General features: G+C 36.0%; 1 long non-coding RNA gene and 1 pseudogene across 1 annotated transcript; one reads left to right on the forward strand and one right to left on the reverse strand.

The window, feature by feature from the left end:
- The first annotated feature begins 6,224 nt into the window (after positions 1 to 6,224).
- Positions 6,225 to 10,092, forward strand: LOC113274928. The gene is made up of 7 exons (XR_003323322.1): positions 6,225 to 6,489; positions 6,633 to 6,724; positions 6,852 to 6,957; positions 7,149 to 7,245; positions 7,335 to 7,934; positions 8,887 to 8,939; positions 9,041 to 10,092. It is a non-coding gene; the product is annotated as an uncharacterized LOC113274928 (long non-coding RNA).
- An 8,310-nt stretch (positions 10,093 to 18,402) lies between these two features.
- On the reverse strand, positions 18,403 to 20,319 carry LOC113274929 (annotated as a pseudogene).
- Positions 20,320 to 21,071: the final 752 nt, after the last annotated feature.

Genomic DNA, 21,071 nt, shown 5'->3' on the forward strand with positions numbered 1-21,071 from the left:
CGTCTCATTTTCATCCGAAAACAAATACTACAGTACTATCCAAAACGGACAACGATTAATAGTTGATTATTGAAATGGAATTCCTCGGGAGAATTTTTTAGGACAGGTAATATAGTTTCTTTCTTGTTGGCAATTCTTTTGTCAACAAGTGAGATTTTTTGTCACAATTTTAAATTGCAAAATATAAAGTTAAAAATAATTTAGTGACAGGGTATTTCTGGTTGGCAAGAATTTGCCGATGAGGCCAAATTTTAGGTGGTTGGATCCATGCAGTAGAGTATAGGAGGGGGTTATTTGTTGGTGGCAAAGCCTTCAAAACAACTGGCTGGATGTCTAGGTGGTGTCACTGTTATTCCTTTGTATATAACGTAACGGATATATTGGATTCTTGTCGGCGTCCGTTGTGAATATCTCTTTCGCTCTCATTTTATATGTTGTTGGAAATGGGGAAAGGAATAGGTGGTACTCGTTTGTCACACGCTTATGTTTATCTTTTTTGAGCTTTCGTTATTGTCTTTGTTTTTTTATTTTCATATTTTGATCACAACATGAACGAAGTGCAAATGTAGTAGTTAGTGTGCTTGTATGAGTAGTGCAATGCAGTAGGGTCCATGTACGTAACATGAGTAGTGAAATGCAATAGCATGTAGTTTTTGATGAATGACAGTCCGTGTATGTTTTTGATGGTTATTTATTTATTTTGATAACCGCCGAACTTTTTCATTAATGGAAATTCGATGTTATAATGAGTCTAAATTTGAAAATAAGAAAATATAAAGTAACAAGAGTATATCGTAAAAGTACAACATAGAGAAATCCGACAAGCGAAAGAGAAGGATTGCAGGAGTAAGACAAATATAAGTATGAATAGATCCGCTTAAATTGGAAGAAGAATGGTTTTTCTCAGAAGTAAATCTACCATTTAGTTTGTTTTTCTTCCTGTGCTTCCAAAATAGGAGTGATTTGCTCAAAACTCCTGTAACTAGTGACGAAGCTTTCATTCATAGCCCAGCCCGTGTCTGACTCTGGGGCAAAGGTATTTCGGTATCCCTAACTTCGGTCGAAACGCCAGTCTCGTTGTCAAAGAAATCACCGATGAAGATTTCATCACCGGATAAGTTGTTGACGAAAATTTCATCGCCAGAGACAACAAAGATGAAGATTTCGTCATTGGAGAGCATCACTATCGATCTTAGAACCTAACCCAATAATAAAAAACCGCCACTAAAGCGAAGATAAACCTCAAAAGAGTAGATAAAACCACTGTAATGGTGTAGATAAGTAGAAATCATAATAAAAACTAAACTAAAACTACTAACTAACCTAGAAATCAAGAAATAGTAAGAAATCTGCTCAGATCCATGAGTAGAGAAGGGATGTTGTTGGTGATTTTTTTTATTTTTTTTTGAAGAAGGAGTTGATGGAGTAGAAAAATTTTGGATTGAAAAAAATATAAAAATAATAATAATAAAACACGATCTAAAGTGTTGAGGAAGTGGTGAGTTTATTATCGTTTTAAACAGAATCTCCAAAAGGTATTATGTTTCAAAATTTTGCTAGTAAGTTGCTTTTTGTTTGATGTGGATGGCGACAATACCCATTATTCATGGATACTAGATCTTCAAAATAAGCAACCCATCAGGATAATTTCCGTGATCTTATGATAACAAGTAAATAGCGAATTTTCTGTCATTGATCGTGTCAAAAGTATGAACACTGCACTAAACATGACTGATCGAAACGTCCAAAACATAAGTTTTGTATCCAAACAGATCTTTCGTAATTTTTGTATCAGTAACATGAATATCAACACCAGAACTTCGAATATACTTTGCAGGCGCTGGAACTCACCATCAACAAATTGGAAAAGATTATAAATACATCGTAATGAAGCAATTTGAGGCTTCCATAAAGATTACTAGTAGATGTAAGATTAGTCAGTGGTTTGAAACTGAGAGAAGTATTAACTGGTTTAGGGTCCGAAACAGAAAAAGAAGAAAAGAGAAAACGTGATGATGAAGAACTACAAAAAAAAAAAAATCGAAAATGAAAATGTGGATTAGTTTTCTCTCTGATACCACGTCAAAGAGAATCTTCAAAAAGAAAACCAGAGAGAAAGCAAAAGTATATATATAGTCTGTTTGGGTGCTTCCACCTAGGCCGAATGTTATGAATGTGTATAGTAGTGATTCCTTTTTAGATAATTATAATTAATGATCCAGGGATGATGCTAGCTTGCCTTTAGAAATAAACAGCAACAATTCAGGGATGATACTAGCTTGTCTTTAGCAATAGCAGAAACTAAAGTTTGGTTTATATGGAAAGAGGGATGTAATAAAGTAATAAGGTGTTATCCAATGAAACTAATAATAATATTAATTTTTCCATTCAAATTCAGAGGTATATTAAGTTCTGGATTCCTACTAGGATTGTTGTTAGTGTGAGTGAATATATGATTATTCCAAGTGTTTCTTTGCCTTTACGTAATAGACAATGGTTGGGACCTTTACGCGAAAGTATAAATATAAATTTGGATAGGGCTTGGATATTTAGTGATACAAATACTGGCTATGTGATAGTTATTTGAAATGATGCAAGGTTTCAAGGAAGAGGCAATTGACGGGCTACTTCGGCTGAAAAGGTAGAATCCACTGAAGAAATCAGTGCGTAATCACTCTGGTCAAGGAAAATTTAAATAGCACTTAAAAGATGCTATACTCGGCTTCTCAATCAACTATAACAAAGAAATGGACCTAACTGTTGTGATAACACAACAGTTAGGCAAACAGATTGATAAGAAATGGGATAGTTTGGTGTTGAACACCTCATGAATCGAAGATTCAGTCCAAAGTTCTATGCAAATATGCGCAACCAAATGATGTTTGTTTCATTAACTTTCAGATAGATTCAACAAAAAGTTCTTTTATAGCTTAAATGACCAATAATTAGACCTAACCCTACTCAATGGATGAAGATCACGTGTCCTTCATCAAACGAACAATATCAACCAATGATAGATAAGTTAAACACACCCAGGTAGTTGTTACAGGAAGAACAACATGGAAGCCCTTACTGCAGAAAGAATGCAACATTGCCCCCCGAGAAGGATCCTTGTCCTCAAGGACAAACCGTGGGTAGTGGGATTTAATATTCGCAATGGCCTCCCAAGTTGCGTCTTCAGGAGAAGAATTGGTCCATTGGATGAGCACCTGGCGTACTGGCTTTTTTCCTAGAAGCACAGTTATGTGTTGTAGCACCTTTTCTGGCAGCATGATGATGTCTCCTGTAAGATCTACAACAGGCAAGGTAGGAGAAGATGTTTACCTTAAGCCAATGTGTTTCTTTAACTGAGAAACATGGAACACTGGGTGGATGTGAGAGTTAGAAGGCAATTATAATCTGTAAGCTACTTGTCCCACACTTTGCAAAATTGGAAATGGACCATAAAACTTAGCTGAGAGCTTGAAATTCTTTCTCAAAGCAACAAAGGCTTGTCTGTAAGGTTGAAGTCTCAAGTATACCAAGTCTCCCACTGCAAAAGTTCGTTCAACCCTAGAAGCATCATAATATAACTTCATTCTTTCCTGAGCCTTCTGGAGAGATTCTTTGATGAGGTCTAGCATAGATGCTCTCTCCTTGAGGTAAGTTTCCACTGCAGCTACAGAAGTTGTGGCAGAAGTAGGGAAAGCCATGTGCGGAGGAACATAGCCATATAAGGCTTGAAATGGTGACATATGCAACCCTCTGTGAAAGCTTGTGTTGTACCACCATTCAGCTAAAGATATCCATTGACTCAATTTGCTTGGTTTATGGACAGTGAGGCATCTCAGGTAATTCTCTAGGCATGCATTCACCCTTTCAGTTTGCCTATAAGTTTGGGGGTGATAAGCAGTGCTCAAGTTCAATTGAGTTCCCAAGGCTTGGAACAAATCTTGACAAAAATGACTTGTGAAGACCTTGTCTTTGTCAGACACAATAGAGGAGGGAAATCCATGCAGCTTGAAAACATTATTGAGAAATGCTTGAGCCACAAAAGCAGTTGTATAAGGGTGTTGCAGAGCAATAAAGTGTGCATACTTTGTAAGCCTATCTACAATGACTAGAATGACGCTCTTTCTGTTGCTGATAGGTAGGCCATCAATAAAATCCATAGTAATATGTTGCCATGCTTGATCAGGAATAGGTAATGGTTGGAGCAACCCAGCAGCATTGGTATGATCACTTTTATTTCTTTGACAAATGTCACAATGGGACACCAAGAGTAGAATATCCTTCAACATACCTGGCCAGTAAAAATGGCTCCTAGCTCTAGCATAAGTGGCTTGCATGCCAGAATGACCACCCACAGAAGAAGCATGGAATGACTGTAAAAGATTGTGCCTGACATTACCTCCAGTACCAATGTAAAGCCTATTTTTGTACCTCAGAATTCCTTCCTTGTAGGTGAAATATGACACACTATCAGCATGAAGAAGTAGATGAGAAATGCGGGTGTCTGATTTTGGATCATGTGCATAGCTATGGAGAACCTCCTGCACCCAAGATGGAGTAGAGACAGATAAAGAGTGACAAGTTGCTGAGTCATGTGGTCTTCTAGAAAGTGCATCAACAACTATATTTTCAGCACTTTTTTTATATTGTATCTCATAATCAAAACCAAAAAGTTTGATCAGCCACCTTTGTTGTAAAGTAGTAGTGATTTTTTGTTGAATAAAATATTGGATACTCTGGTGGTCAGTCTTTATGATGAACTTGTTTCCTTGTAAATAACACCTCCACCTTTGAACAGCTAAGACAATGGCTAGAAACTCCTTTTCATAAGTGGAAAGAGTTCTTGCTCTGGGGCCTAATGGTTTGCTGAAGTAAGCAATAAGCTTGCCCTCTTGAAGTAAAACTGCACCAATGCATAAGTCACTGGCATCACTTTCCACCACAAATTGCTTAGTGAAATCAGGAAGTGCCATAATAGGAGTGTTGCTCATGGCCTGTTTGAGATTCTCAAAAGCAGTTGTAGCAGCTGGATTCCATAGGAAAGAATTCTTTTTAAGTAGGTCAGTTAATGGTTTGTTGATGGAACCATACCCCTTCACAAATTTTCTGTAGTATCTAGTGAGTCCCAAAAACCCTCTCAACTTTTTTTATTGTTTTAGGTAATGGCCAAGATTGCATGCAGGAAATCTTACTAGGATCAGCACAAACTCCTTCAGGTGTAATAATGTGACCCAGATACTCCAATGAGGATTAACCAAAGCTGCATTGGGACATTTTTGCAAAAAGCTGATGCTGTCTGAGCAAGGAGAAAACAATCTTGAGATTTTCTATATTGTTAGTACTAGGGCTGTCAATGGGTACCCATTACCCGGAACTGGAACCGGATCCGGTAGACTTGGGTCCGGTTCCGGGTCCTAAAGTTGGACACATTAGCAACTTAGGACCCGACGGGTAATTATTCGATTGGACCCGAATCTAAACGGGTCCAAACGGGTAATACCCGTTGCGTACCCGCGGGTATCGGGTACCCTTTTATTCATACTTTTATTCATGTTTTTGCTAGTTTTAACTTTGATATTTTACTCGTTTTAAATTTTTCTCTTATATTTAATCTTTATTTAGTACATTAATAAGAAATAATAAAAAATGCTATAAAAGTTATTTAAATCCAAGCCAAAAAGAGACAAATATTAAGTTTTTGAGGTTCTTTTAATAGTTTTCTTAAGACCCAATGGGTACCCGGGACCGGCGGGTACCCGGGTATTTAAACGGGTCCGGTTCTGGGTCCACAAGTGTAGGAACCGGACCCGGATCCGACCTTTATAAGTAGGGTCCGTGTCCGGGTCTAGTGATACCCGGGAGGACCCGGACCCGTTGACACCCCTAGTTAGTACCCATTTTTGTGCTTATTTTGCTATTTTGTGTTTTTATAGGTGTTTTTGGGAAATAAAGCTCGATGGACTAAAATGTGAAATTCCGCTCGTAAAATAGAGGAAATGAAGTGACTTATAATTTAATGGGCTAGGCCCAAAAGGAAGAAAATGAAGAATTATTTCATTTGGTCCAATTATTTGGATATGGGAGTGTGGAAAGTGTGGAGCCCATTATATCGACATCATCTATCTTACAAAAACAAATGGTTTTTGTCTCATCCAATGGTCTTGAACTGGATTTTTTAAGCGATCAACGAAATTTCAAATTGACTCAAAGTGCAAAAGATAAATCTCCGCCGAGAACACATCTCCTTTGGAAGCCCTCATCCAACGCCCCTGAATCTCCCCATTCAATGGCATTAAATTTCCGTTACCAAACAAAATCACCATTTTACCAAACAAAAGGCATTAACAAACCCATTATTCCTCCTCATTCATAGAAAACGCCTATGGTTTCTGAAACGCTTCATGCCTTCATCAGGCGTTCGAGTATATAAACTTCTCCATGTGTAATCTTCCATTCCCACTTGAAGCACATCATTCAGCTCCACGAAAATAATTGTTGGTATTGTTGTCGTTCTCCTTTCTCTTACAGGCATGCGTGGCTTCCTCTCACTCATTACCTTTTTTTTTTCTTTTTCTTTTCTTTTTTCTTTTTTGGTATATTTGGTACTTTTAGTGTGTGAAATTGGGTTTCATGAATTGCAGCTAGATTTGCTTATTGAAGTGATTGGTTTGTGCACTGTTGAGTTGGGAATAACTTGGAAAGCTTTGTTTAACACATTGCTTAGAATCTTAGGGTATGATTCAAAATTTCAAATTTATAATCTCTTTAGTGAATTTTATGAAAAATTGGTTTAGGAAATTAAAACTTAGGGTGTGTTAGCTTTATGATCTGAAATTGCAAAGTTTATGGTTGTTGTGCAGTCTAATCCTGAGAACACGCTTGGAATTCTAACAATGGCTGGTAAATGTGTTCGTGTTTTGGTTACTCCTACCAGTGATCTTGGAAAGATATTGGCTTGCGTGGATGGTAATTTCCTCAAAGTTTACTGAAACGGTTATCTAATTTCGAATTTTCCTGCTATGTATGATTGGGATATTTTAGTCTCTTATTTGATGATCTTTTTGGAAAGGTCTGAGCACGTCTCAAATTTGTCTTGGGAAATCCTTTTGAGTTATAATGTTACAATTAGAATTTGAGGTAAAACATTGACAAAACAGGTGGAGAGATGAACTTGGATGCTGGGATCTAGGTAGCTCAATTGGTTTTAAAACATCGATAAAACAGCAACATAAAACTAAAGTTCATTGTTGGAAGGTAGCCTTTGTTACATTCCTATTGGTTTTGCAGTATCACAAACTTTCCTACTTATGCTTACAATGTGTATTTACTTTTTTGTGCTTCAGTCCAGTAAAATATGATAAGAAGGCATTGGGAAGAAGCTGAAAAAGGTCAGTGATATCCTAGAAAATGTTGATTTTGGTTAAGAAGGTGACGAGAAGCCAGAAATTCTTGAAGCTTTCTCAACTTTGCTAGAATTGTAACTAAATGAGCTAATTCAAGATCTCTACCTATCGGAGAACATATATTTTCTAGACTTGGTATTGAATACCCATTTCCTGCTCATCTTGAGTGTCTAATCTTATTTTTGTTTCCTTTAATCAGTTTTCAGCATGTAACCGTGCATCACTATGTTCTGATTTTTGTGAATTTGCCAACAGTCTAAAAGCTAAAGATTGAATGCAGCAGATATTTTTCTTTATTATTGCATTGCAACATTCTGATTGCATATGTAGGCTTATCCTCTTCAATTTGTCGATAAAGCAAGGGAAACTTGGGTGGAATAAAGACTGTTTCGTAATTCATAGACCTGTGCTGGTTACCTTTATTTATTACTTCAGGTGTCAGAAACAGTTTGAAGTTTTGCAAAATCTAAAGGTGGCATTTACATATGACGTTTTAATGGCATCCAATAATCGATCGAGGAAAGAAACTGCATTTCTCAGGTTTCATTATTCATTTCTTTATAATTTTCCTTCGACGTTGCTTTATCTTTCAGTTTTATGTTTACAACCAATTGTAAGTTTTGTGCTGCGGATCCGCACTAGGTAACATTATTGATCTCTTCTTTCGGATATCTATTTCGAATCCTATGCTTGGGATTCCTTGAAAGTATATGGAGTCCAACCTTGAAAATTACCTTACGTATTATAGGGACTTCAGGATCAACCCGATATTTCGTTATTACAGTCGTTGAACTGATCACCCGATTTTTTTTTAATTGTAACTAGCTACTACTTTTCACACAACTTACCAAAAATGGAGTTTGCAATCCTGATATCTTTTGATTAATTCAGTTGAATTATTTGAAGTAGAGAGCCAATGAAGGCAACATCGTGATGCCACAGTTCCCTACAGTATTACATGAAATGATTGAACTGCTAAATAATTAATGCGTATACTGGTATACAATAACGTGCTGCCACTATTTCCTGTAGTACTTAAGATGTTAATCATAATACATGCGATGGGAAATCATGTGAAACTGATAACTTATAGAATACATATGTGGGTAAGGTGCGTAAATCATTTTTATTAGATGCTTATAGTTTGCAAAGTTAAGTTTCTGCAAATCATAATGTGGTTACGTAGCTGTTACTAATATGCATTCATGATGCGATTATTTTTATGCTAAGCTATTGTGAAATTTATAGAGTAGTACGTTGCATATTTATGTGGGTCGAATTTGGAACTTGGTTTCCTAACAGTGTTCGGCTAATTATATTCATGTGTAGTATCCTATCCACATTTGACAGTTTCTGTTAGCACTACAGCTTTACTCATCAATAAGTCATATTACGAGCCAACGTGCTTATGCAAATTTAGTAATGTACCTGCATTTTGTAGTTTCGCCTGTTCGATTTTCTTTGAAATTTTATTGCTTTTATCCTTTTTCAGTTAGCAATCTGACTAATCCATACTGTTGCGAGTATAAGTATTCCCTTGATAAGGTATACGCCGCCATTTTTCAAAAAATTTCTTGAAGTTCTCAAATCATTTTTATGCACATGGACTCATTATTTGATCACCATGTATTATATACTCTATGCAGTCCCAGAAGTATCACCTGAAGAAGAGCTCAGCTGGATGTCTCGAGAAGAGATGTTTTAAACAATCTTGCTGCCAATGTCCCAGAAGTAACCCTTCTTATCATTTTTCTTTTTATTTTCTTCCTTTTAATTATGTGCGTATTATCTTCTTTCCTTTTTCTAGAGGTTTGGCTTTATGTCCCCCTCCTTTCTGCTTTTTCTTTTCTTTTTGATTAATAAAATCTCTTTGAGTTCTGCCAAAAAAAAAAAAGAAAAACTACGTGCCGGCTGTAGAAGTTTTTTTTCCAGTTGATCTCATCTTTCTTAAATTTTAATTTTTTCAACAATCTTAAGCAAATGTCCGTGTTGCTGAGGGTAACACATCGTCTGGGTAAATGGATAATCTATAGCATGTCCGAAAATTGGATAGGAACCATGGAAAGAAACTGAGGGGAGCAACAGGAAGTATTGGCAATGATAATAGTAGACAGAAGAGATAACCTAAAATCAAGAAGAGTGGAGGAGAAAGTGAAAGGAAAAATAAACCTCGGCATTTAAAAGAAGACTGGAGGGTGACACCGTAGTCTGCCAAGTTTGCGATTATAGACGTGTTTAGTAAGCTATGAAATTTGCCACCGAAAGAATTCACAGTTGTAAGTGCGTGGATAGGCTACATTAAAAAAAGAATAGTGCAAAAGCTTAGTGAGAGAAATACATCTCTTTGAGCATCAAACTAACAATCTTCCTGATACATTTGTTCCGGCTAAATATTGAATTGTTAGTACTTCAGTAGCAACTAAGTAAAAGTTGTGCTTAGGTTTGGGGTTTTGAAGTGCGCACAATAACATTCTATCTAACCATTTTACACGCTTTGGTCAGAATCAATGCGAAAGACCAAATATTGATGGTTCATCTGAATTATCAACTGTACTATAATCAACGAGAAGAAACCATGTGTTGTATAATCAACAAGAAAAAAAAATGTGGCTGCGACCGGGTACGAGAAGAAAAATACGTAACACCAGTGTAAAAATAAATATATACTCATACAATGGGTATGTAACTTATGTTCACTAATACCGGCAGCAAATAAAAACCCGTGTTATAGAACAAGACCCAATCCCCGGGCCGTTACGGCACGGGTCATTTTCTAGTTTACAAGATATTAAAAAGATATTTTACTATAATGAAGAAATAAAAGTGTTGGTAAGAAATCTTCATGGAGTAATTAAAGTGAATTAAATATATGAAGAGTATGGAAAGAATAATATTCTTTATGGTTGGAGTTAATAAAGAATAAATAATTCCCAAATATAACTGCATGAGAATTATACTATTTGACGCGTGGAAATATCTTATTGGAGGGATTTGCATCGTATTGACATTCTCATTGGGTGATGATGTGGTAGTGAGAAATAGAAAAGGAAATTGTTTTCCTTTGGAAGCTATAAATACGTTGTGCATACAAGGAAAAAGGGAGTCCGTAGTCTGAACAAAATAATAGAGTTTTTTATTTCATTCGTTTAATTTTCTTGTGTAATAATGGAGTAATTTCTCCACCGGGGTTGAGGAAGAAGCCGGGTTATTATGTACAATATTCAGGTAATCTTTTAATAAAATATTCTTTTGAGCAATAATTGTTTTATTAATCTCTCTTCTATATGAGCTTCGTTCTTTATTTGTTTTGAATAGCCTTCGGTTGTTGATCTTTTATAAGCGAAGGAGATTATAATGTTTTGGGTTACAACAAAAGTTGTACTATTTGTTTCAAAAGTTATATCTTCCGAGATGTATCAGTTGGGTCTCGATAGTCTTGAGTTATAAAAATGGATATTTGTTGAAGATTGTTTGGGTGTTTTACATAATTAATCAGGTGGAATCCTAAAACTCTAGTTTCATTCAATTTGGTTTATAAATTTTATTAGCGTTAGTTGATATTTTACTATTTAATCTTTTTAGCTTACTATTTATTAGAAATTGAAAGTAACACAAATTTAGTCCCTGTGGAACGAACTCGCATTTGTATAATGTCCAATAGACAGCCGTGCACTTGCGGTATAAATTAAAATCCCATCAGACAACGATGACGAGGTTGTGGATGCTATAGTTCGTCCAGTCCAGTAGGATAACTTAAGTAATTCTCCAAGTCAGCAAGTTGGAGGTTCAACTGTTAAGTTCCATGTGCTTCAAAATATGAATGAGGATATTTTCAGTTCTCATGAGGAATTCTCAATTTTATCAGTTGACAAAGTTCTACATACAGTTGCTAGTTCACCTTCTGTTAAAATCAGTTATAAATATCGTTCCTCCAGTTGGAAAATGTGGTACAGATGTAGTTGAAGTATTAAAGAAAGAAAAAGATGATAAACCAGTAAGCATAATTACCACAAGGAAACAAGCAGCTAACTTGGTTATCAATTCTAGTAAAAACGGGAATCTGAGAAGAAATTCTTCTTCTCAATCTCAATCTTCTAAATGGGAATAGTATATTGGAATGTCAGAGGTCGTACGAGAATCAAGGCCAAAGAAAAACTTAGGAGTTTAGTTCATTCTTTTTGTCATTCTATAGTTATTCTTGCAGAGCCTAAAGTGAGATATTCTTCTGATTTTTGCAAAAATAAATAAATGAAGAGCTTCCTGGAATGCATAATGAGGTGATACATAATTCTAATGAGCTTAACATAGGTAATATATGGATTTTGTGGAGTTCCTCTATTAGTCCTCCAAACATTATTTCCATTACAGATCAAGTTATTACTGTGGAAGTGGTGGATTTTAGATAATTGGTGTTCATGATGCTTCTTTGGCAACTAATGAAAGAGAGTTATGGAGTGAGATGATTGATTTGAGTTCTTTAAATAAACTTTGGCTACTAATGAGAGATTTTAATACAATACTTAGTGAAGATGAGAAGATTGGTGGCATGATACCCTTAAGGATTTCAATGTTAGAGTTCAATGACTGTATCCATAGTTTAATGATATGGCTTGGATATCTAGTGATACAAATACTGGGTACGGATGGTTATTCAAAATGTTGCAAGGTTTCACGGAGCAAGAGGAGAAAATGGATGGGCTACTTTGGTTGAAGAGGCATAAGCCACCAAAGTAATCAGTGTGTAATCACTCGGTCAAGGCAAAATTGAACATCGCTTAAAAGATGGTATAAGCGGCTTCTCAGTCAACTATGGCAAAGAAATGGACCTAACTTTGATAGAAGCTGTTTTTGTAGCTCTGAAATGAGTGCTAGAGAAGGCATTAAAAAATTTCTCACTAGAAGGGAACCTCAAAAATGTGATGGATTATCTGAATAAGAAGAATTCTTCTATCTCTTGGCAGGTTCAGAAACTACTAGGTGAAAAGGATCTCTTGGAAGGTTCAGAGACTACTTGGTAAAAAGGATGATGGTTGAAGATACAAGTTTCTTGGCTTATCATTTTATTCATAGAACAGGGAATACTTCCGCTGATTTAGTTGCCAAAGAAGCTAAATATCGTCTAGCATGTCTCAACAAATAAGGGTTCATACAATAAATGTTATCGGAGAATCTCTTTTAGTTAAACAATCTAATATAGGGGTGTAAATTGGGCCGGGCTGGGCAGCCCGGCCTATTTATTAAATGGGACGGTATAGGGCGCGCCGGAACATCTCTTATCCATGAAATTAAAAGGGCCGGGCGGGCAGGGTTATTTATCTACAGTAAGTACCCATGGCCTACCCAAGCCTGTTTTGTAATTTGGGCTCGGGCGGGTAGGGCCGGGAGGGCCTTGAATATTACAAACAAATATATATTATACATATATATTGTTAAAAATAAAAAGAAAGTAGTAATAATACACAAGTTTTACTTAAAACTAATAATCAAATACGAGAATTGAGATGGGAATAAGATAAACCAAACTTCCTATAATTTTTCCTGAATTGAATCATCAGAAAAGGAAAGTGCCTTAAATTTTGCTCAATATTTTTATCTATATAGTTAACAAAATTAGACTCCTATGGAATAAAAGTTAAGAAATACATATGAAAACTATGAGGGTTGACTGTATTAAGTATATGTACCAAGTATATTCTAGGATAAAACAAAATTGGAACAGTCACTTAGGCTAGGTAAATGGATAACACTGGCGGGTAGCATTGACGGGATAATAGGGAGGGTATTGGGCCGGGCAAGAAAATTTGAATTGTGGCCTGTGTCCTCCCTCTTATTTAAATGGGCTAGGTCGGGCCAGCCCGTAAAGGGCCACGGTCACCCATGGGCTGTCATGGGACAGGGCGGACGGTACTGGGTCTCGGGCTGCCGGGCAAAATTTACACCCCTAATCTAATATAATTCTAGGAGATTCTGTTGTCGTAGCTTTAGATTTCTCTTCTGAAAATATTTGCAACACTAACACTTTGATTTAAATTTCAAAGAAATCTTCTTACGCAAAAAATATAAATATATAGTGTACTCAAATAGACTGGCTTACTTTAATTTAACAGAAAACAAAACAAACGTCGGTGTCACTGTAATACAATGGTAAAGTCATTGGGTGATGATACCAGTGACCTGAGTTCAAAACTCTCAAGCTTCAAATTCTTTAAATTTAAAACAAAAGATAAAAATTGTGGTCTCTTATACCCTGAAACACTCATACTTTAACAACAAGTGATTTTTTTTCTTTTGACAGTCTTCTGACACCGATTGTGTTTCAGTTCATCCAAACCTCTGACACCGATTGTGTTTCAGTTCATCCAAACCAAAATAGTAAGGGAACATTATTTAAATACCCCTAAAAATTCGTCCCTTAAAATATTACCACCATTATTTAAAAACTCTTTCTTCGAAGAGTGGATAGAATTATTACCACCATCTGCAATCAAACTCTTAAAATCTTCTGACATCGATTGTGTTTCAGTTCATCCAAACCTCTGACACCGATTGTGTTTCAGTTCATTCAAACCAAAATAGTAAGGGAAAATTATTTAAATACCCCTAAAAATTCGTCCCTTAAAATATTACCACCATTATTTAAAAACTCTTTCTTCGAAGAGTGGATAGAATTATTACCACCATCTGCAATCAAACTCTTAAAATCTTCTGACACCGATTGTGTTTCAGTTCATCCAAACCTCTGACACCGATTGTGTTTCAGTTCATCCAAACCAAAATAGTAAGGGAACATTATTTAAATACCCCTAAAAATTCGTCCCTTAAAAATACCCCTACCTTTTGAAAAGTGGAAGCAACTAGCACAAGTTGCTTCCAGAAGTGGACGCAACTAGCACTAGTTGCTTCCAGAAGTGGCGCAACTTTATACAAGTTGCTTCCAAAAAGTGGAAGCAACTTTCTCAAGTTGACTCCAAAAAAATTATTTTTTACCCTCAGAGATATTTGTGCAAGGTTAACAAAAATGGAGAATATTTATAACATTCCCAGAAATAGTAATCATAAGGTAAATATTTTAAAAAATACTACAATATAAATTGATATTTCAACTTGATGACTGTGAATGCAACACCAAGAAAACAAAAACTCTGTTTTTGATACTGTCTCCCATCTTATAAAACTTTGGACCCGACTTTGCAGTACACAATGGTGTTTATCCGTAACTAGGGAATAATTGATTCCCATTACATTACGGCATTACGGTATCTATCGACATAAACAAAACCAAGTTGGTCCCAATGAAAACGAAATAATGGTAGGTTTTTGGTTGGCCAAACATACAGCGAGTGATGCATGACATATTGACAATAGGTCCAGCTACAAAAACATAATTTCGCAACTTTAAATTCTATAATGATGATGAGAAATGCGGTCATGATTTGCTGGTCCTTGATTGAGTACATTAGTTGGCTAGTATTCCTTTTCTCTTTACATCCCATAATAAATAGAAAATTTGTTTCAAATCAAAATTAAGATTCAAGAATCTACTAATTTGTACTATAATTTGTCCTAACTTTCTTAATCTTTGTTTAAGAAACAACAGTTAGTTGATGGATATACAACTTAGATGCAAATTAATGGAAAAGCGAACTCTTATAGCATATTTGGATACCAGAAGCAAAAATCAGAAGCAAAAATATTTTCCTTCATAAAAAATCGTTTTTTCTTTTTGTTTCTAAAAATCGTTCTAAAATTTTAGACACAAATTAACTTATTGTTTTTTGACTTCTAAAAATCAAAAAATTACTCCCAAATGAAACGGGCTGTTAAGTTTAAAAGATTAACTTTAAATCCTGCTCTTAATATGTGATGGAAGAACAGCAGTGGCTTTAAAATCGAACACCACTAGAAGTATATATTAGTGGTATTCACGTCAATCAGATACATTAATGACATCACAACATGCCCCCTTCGCTAATCTTGACACTTTTTTTCTTTTTTGGTTGTGTTGACATACTACCAACTGTGATTGGTTACGGGGATATCAAGCGGAAAAAGCAAAGCAAAATATTTATCCATGATCGCAGCGAACCCGATTTGTACGCGGGATTGTATAAAGTGGCCGACAGCGTGGACGGGGCATCCTATGACGTTGTGGCTCCAAGAATCACTCAAAGCTTTGTATATATCTACATGGTGGCCATTGACAGAGCATTCGTCACTCAAAGATTAGCCCAGTTGCTTACTTCGGAAACTTTAGTTAATGTCGCCAAGGTTTAATACCGAATTGGATCTGATGGAATTTCTGGTTTGTGCAGTGGCACGAATTAGTTTTGCTTCAAAATTGGTTATAGGTTCCATGATGTGGTTTAGCTTTTTTGGAAATCTTATTTATGGTTAGTAACTTAGGATGGTTAATCAAGAATTGGTGAAGATATCATAGTAATGTTTTCAGATTTATAAAATCTAACTATACTAATGAATTGTTTGGAGGTTTTCCTCTTTTATTAAAAAAGATAATAATAATTTCTGTTAGATCTTCCAAAATTTGTCCACAACCCAAAGTAAGCTATTTATGATCCAAAACCTACACTGCCATAGGGACGGAGCTAGAAACTTCAATAAGAGGAAGCAAAGTAGTTATTAGGAGGTGCAAAAGAGTAAAAACAAACTTGGGAGCTCAAAATATTTGAAATTCTAGACTTGGAGTGCACATCCTTGCCCTACACTAGCTCCGCCTCTGACTGCCATAATGTTCAAGAAAATAATTCTCATAACTGTATATTTTTGTGGATAAGGTTAAAACATGTTAGATATAGAATATGGATCGTTTAAATAGAAAACAAATATACATATTTACACCCGGAAATTTCATGCAACCAAACCTCAATTGTGTTCTACTGTTGAACTTTTTGCTGCTCGATGTCACATATATATACACCCGGAGATCTCACTTGAACTTTTTGCTGCTCCATGACATCAATCTCATTGCCTGGTGTTTCCTAATCTTATACACATGCAGCGTAGTTTGTGTTTAATGTCTGGCTTTGAAATGCTATTTATGAGCTCAAACTGTTGGCCGCTTTATTCTATGTAACCATACTTGGTTGCACTATCATTCATGTGCTCAAATGGAACCACCCACATTTATAAGAAACTTGGAAAAAATATTCTGTACTATGAATGAGGTCTTTGAGAAGAGTACCAAGCCCCAAGGTCATGAAAAGACCTACGAAACAATGGCTTGACACTTGTGAAAATCTGCAGACAAACATAATACTCTCAACTCTATTTCAGGTTATTTCAAAAACCTCTTCTTGGTTAGAAACTTGGAATAGGAATGAATACCTGTTACCAGGGAAGGTTTACTTTCAAAAGTTTATAATAAGAATTTTTCCTACTCAAAAATCAAATTCCATTAAGAAAATGTTTTCAGAGGTTTAGTAGGATTCCTCTATGCTTTTTGCCTATTTAAATAGGTTGTCTTATTTGAGATATAGAAATTACAATTATTATTATTTGGTTGGTTCTCTTGTTTAATTACAAATTACTCGGTTTTTATACTAGTCTTACTAGTTTGGGCAAGAAAATATCATGGACGTTCATATCTCAGAAGAGTATGTTACATGCAGAAGAAAAGGTTGCAATTTTGGTGACTAACCACTGTTATGATGAGACTACTCTCAAAAATATTATGTGTCCTTATATTTTATAAACCTTATCAGGTTGCAATTTTGGTGAGTTCTGATTCGATTAGCCCGAGCAAACTCTTGCCACACAACCTATGATCTATCCTCGGCCACATTTAATGAAGACAAACAAGCATGATTTTTGATATGATTTGACGATTATACACTCAGCAATCAAAAATCAATGTATAATTGAGCTCTATATGATGGGGTACCTAACTCATGCTCAGTGTTCTTCATGGTCTTTTTGCTACTAATCCATGACATCAATCACAATATCAGGTGAATGCGCACAGTGGCATTCATGTGCTGAAATGGAGCAAAATATTCAAAAACTCAGGATTCTCTACTCTTTTGTCAGACTAGCTGCTTTGCATGAGTTACTGGTAGATGCATACAAAAATATAGGTCAATCAGTTGAACCCACAGACATGTCCTAAACCAGTTTCGAAACCTGAAATGGCAGACACCTGGTGAAAGTTTTCAGATTCAAAACTGAAAAGCTTGGCTTTTTCCTCCTTAACTTTAATCTAGCAAAACATGGGTCTGATGCCCATAGAATCTCTCTAGACGTTTTCTATATATACTTTCAGCACTCTTCAGATTCAACATAGCAACACAAAAAATTTCATTTGCTTTAGTCTCAGTAAGTTTGGCAACCAAAGTACACACAAGTAGTATCATCTAATTGTACTGAAGCATGGATGTTTACATCTCGGAAGAGTATGTTAGATGTAGAAGAAGAGAGAGACAGGCAGCCGCGATCTCCAAAAGATTTGAGAAGATGGAGAATAAGGCGAAGACAACGTGTTCGTCCCCATCTAATCATCAACAGCTCGGGTATAGGATTGAAAAGAAGTTTTTGGTTCCTGGGGGTCTGAGTGAGAGCACCATTTTCAACTGTCTCTCTGCATGAATCAATGAACAGTCTCGTGCAAGTATCTTCGAGTATATGGGTGGATTTTAACATTCGGGTGTGGCTAGAAGAAAAATGCATTCCAGAGGCTTGAAGTTGTAATAGCGATTTTCTAAGATCAAAATCATGACAGTGTATTATATTTACTAGATGTTTAGTTTGTTCATGTTTTATGGTTACCTACCAGCAATCTAGATCAATTGGAACTACTACCATGTCAAAAACTTGTGTACAAAACCTGATAGCTAGCGTTTAGTTTCTTAGCATTAATGCAAGACCTTTTCACAAGCTTACAAATTAATCTGGCCTTACAATACCACTTCAACATGGTTCACTAAGCTAGATTAAACCAGCAGCCTATGACCCTGCTTGGCAGCACGCATGTTGCTCACAGGCTAAGCTAGTTCGGATTATGCAGTTGTCAGATATGCCAAATTTGGCAGTCACAAAAAAGATCATGACATTAGAACTCATGTCCTGCACAATAAGACACAATGTTTGACTGACCTAATTCGATTAACATTATATATATCTTCAAATTTCTTATATCTACAGTATTGGTTGTGAATGAACAACAGCAGATAAACTAAGACTGTAGTAATGGCCAAACATAAGAAGTAAGTACTGCGAATAAAATACCTCTGCTTGTTGCTATCTGTTTCACTTGGTATATATCAAACCTGTAATTACTAATCCTTTCCAGTTATGAGTTAGTTGTTTTGTGGAAATTAGTCTGCTTTGTTCTATATGCAAGAAATTTTCAATTGTCAAATGCCTGTAGCTTGTCAATCTCGATTCTGGGATTAATCTTCATGCTCATCTTCTTCACCTTCTGAATCTGACCGAACATCATCACTTACCCGGCCTTTTGCCTTATATTGTGCCACAGCCATCTGGGATATCAACACCCCCGAATAGATATGAAGAACATATAAGCAGAAAAGAAGCGTATTGAATACATAATAATAGATGGGTCCTTCCACTGGGTGCTTATCATGATCAAACATCTGGAGAACTTCATAACTTGTACTTCTAAGGATCCATAATGGATAAAAAAGAATGCGAAGTGCCACCCATGAAAACGCAAACAAACGGAATGCAGCGTCAGCCATCTTATCAAAGCCACCGTATTTGGACATTTTGGCAACTTCCAAAAACACATCACTCCCATCATGAAGAGCTAAAACAACCGAACCAACACGAGCAAACCCGAGAATGTAAGATAACACAATAAGAATGAGTGTTGCAACATGATGAACCATAGTTACGCTGAAGTCTTTACGCCTTGTTTCCCAGAATATCAAAGCAAATATCGAGTATGAATAAAACCCTCCAGCATACATGTATAACCTTTTAGTTTCAGTTTTAACATCAGATCAGGCCAGATTTGATTCTCCCCAGGTCCTACCCAAAACTTGCGAGTGTTCAAAAACCATGGCTCATTATAGGTAACAGCTAAAGCAAGAAACTCTGCTGAAAGATAATAAACCAATTTCCATGCTGACTCCTTAAATTTGTAAACCTTTTTTCTCCTGTCATCATCCTTTTCAATATCAATCTTCTGAAACCCCGCTCCAAGAATAACCCGCCTTGCTAATTTCTCAAAGATGAGTCTATCAAGAAAAAATCTGACCGAAGGGAAGAAGATAGCAAAGAAAGGAAGAGCTAGAAAATCTTGATACACTGGGTAAGATTGTTTTTCCCAGTTAATAGTGGAATTCATCACTAGTTCCATCATCCTATGCCTGTGTGATGGGTGGGTTGTTGGTGGTTTCGAGCTGGTGATGGGGGAGTTGAAGAACAAGCAGCTGAAAGATGGTGCAAGAATTCTCTCCTCTCTGTGGCGTTTTGACAAACAGGTGAGGGGTGTATTATTCTTTCTCGCTGTTAGCTTCAAATCCTACACAAACACTAAAACAGGTCTAAATCAACGGCAAGAGCATCATCTTCTTCAACTGATTTTCTGGTGAGTACTTGTCCAAATCCTCGACGAATCTGTATTTGAATTCAAACCCAACTCTTAATTTGGAATACGTTCAAGAAATTCAAATAGCTAAGACAGTTGTACTCCGGTGAATCGGTGATGATGTCATGTATCTTTCCGAGTCCTGGTTTACTCCATTAAACTCTAAGATCATACCTACTCTCTCGTTCGGCACAATTCATGAATGAGGACACTTAAGCATGCATTGAATGTCATTACCATCAGAATTGATGTTTAATGTATATTTTGTTTATATTACCATCAGAATTTTATTTATATCTAGGCCCTATAAATAGGCGGAGTCATGGCTCTTTAATTTTTGTATCTTGTGAATTCTGAGAAAGAAACAAGTTGTCTATTCTCTGAATTTTAAAATAAGAAGTTTATTTTATTGCAGTGGAGTAGGTAGTAGGTACACCACCCAATCACTGTAATTTTTTGTATTTTCTTGTATAATTTCCACAAAGTTTTTGTACAAAGTCTTGGGGTGTTTAAGAAGTAATTAATCTTAAACACAGCATAATACATATGCAAGACAATATCCATGAATGTGAATATGGTATATGCAGAAGAAAAGAAAGACAAGCAGGCGGCAATCTCCAAAGATTGGAAAAATGGAGAGCACTAAAAATACTAGCCACCAGCTGAAAGAAAAACGAACTGAAGCAAAAATGAACTAAAATTAGATAGGGCAGATGGTCTTTCCTCGTACAAAACCCTGAGAAACTAGAATTTTTTGAAGTTTAGGGTAAGATGATAGAACAATGTATTTGAACTGTTTATGTGGGTACACGAAATAGACTCGCCACGTGTCGAATATAAAAGGAAGAAATACGATTACAAAATCTCACTTAAAGATCTCAGTCAGGGATTTATCAATTCGAATGTCCGAATTACCTCGCCACCGATCAATCTAGCGAAGTATATGTGACAATACAAACCATTTTTCCGGGTTTAATTCAACCCATTCGAGTTTACAATCTTAAGAATTGTACTTGGTAGTGATAATGAATCCTAAATTAGGGTGCTTCCATGAACAGAAGTGCCCAAGATTTAAAATAAATAAATAAATGTCTCTTGAAGGAGCATCTGAT

Source organism: Papaver somniferum, chromosome 4, assembly GCF_003573695.1.
Source record: "Papaver somniferum cultivar HN1 chromosome 4, ASM357369v1, whole genome shotgun sequence".
Lineage (NCBI taxonomy): Eukaryota > Viridiplantae > Streptophyta > Magnoliopsida > Ranunculales > Papaveraceae > Papaver > Papaver somniferum.